Source organism: Capsicum annuum, chromosome 10 (genome assembly GCF_002878395.1).
Source record: "Capsicum annuum cultivar UCD-10X-F1 chromosome 10, UCD10Xv1.1, whole genome shotgun sequence".
Lineage (NCBI taxonomy): Eukaryota > Viridiplantae > Streptophyta > Magnoliopsida > Solanales > Solanaceae > Capsicum > Capsicum annuum.
This window is the reverse complement of record NC_061120.1, coordinates 177,107,222-177,107,963: the sequence shown is the minus strand read 5'-3', so window position 1 is coordinate 177,107,963 and position 742 is coordinate 177,107,222.

Sequence of the window (742 nt, the reverse complement as noted above, 5' to 3'; positions counted from 1 at the left end):
TCGGCATCTCTAATTTTGAATTATGAGTTTAAAAATATAGAAACAAAATATAGTTTACAAAAGATAAAATTTGTAATAAAAATGTAGCAAATAATTACTTAGATGAACTAAAATGAACAACAACTACTACAAAAGAACTGATTTTATTTGAATTAAAATTGAAAAACGTATTACATGACATATTCAAATTACTAAAATTATAAAAATATACTACATAAATATTAATTGTATTGAAAGACTATATGATAACTAATTCACGATAAAATAATTCTAAATCAAAGAGTAAATCAGAAAAGCACATAAAAACTTTCAATATTTTCTTTTTCTCTCTTCTTCATTCCATTTCTTTTTCAAAATATGATTCTTCTGCTTGGTTCATTAAGCATATCCTTCAAATGATTTTATTTTTTTTCGAATTTTTTTAGCACCGTCTTAAAAAAATCTCTATCTTCTATGACTTTTTTGAGATTGAATAGCGTGTCAAACTTCATAGTGTTCTATAAAATCGCGGTATCACCATCGAATGTGAGTCTCTTAAATCATAACAAAATGATGTTCGATTTATTTGTTGACATACTTTCTATCCGCCAAAAATAATCATATCCACTAGTTTCCTAAAACAACAAAATAAGAAAAAAAAGTTAATATACACATATTTTAATTGAAAACTTAAAAATTTTACCTTCGAATGCACGCAACTCTAAAACTTACGATCGAATTTTCTTGGAGTCTTTGATGTTTT